This window comes from Macroventuria anomochaeta (genome assembly GCF_010093625.1).
Source record: "Macroventuria anomochaeta strain CBS 525.71 unplaced genomic scaffold BU25scaffold_2, whole genome shotgun sequence".
NCBI classification, from domain to species: Eukaryota; Fungi; Ascomycota; class Dothideomycetes; order Pleosporales; family Didymellaceae; genus Macroventuria; species Macroventuria anomochaeta.
Window position 1 is genome coordinate 1,234,449 of NW_022985363.1, and position 205 is coordinate 1,234,653.

A 205-nucleotide genomic window follows, 5' to 3' on the forward strand; every position below is an offset into this window, starting at 1 on the left:
GTGGTATAGATGGTCAATCCAGTAGACGCACGGGTAACGTGACACTGCTAGCGGGTCTGGCTTGGGCGATTGAACGTTGTCTATAAGAAATTCTGGCGATCCCAAGCTGTAGCTGCCTGCAGTGCGTTGCCGTAGTCTCCACCCTGCGCGTTGGCGTCAGCGCCCTTGTCGAGCAGCATCTTGGCTATCTGCTCGTGGCCTCCAG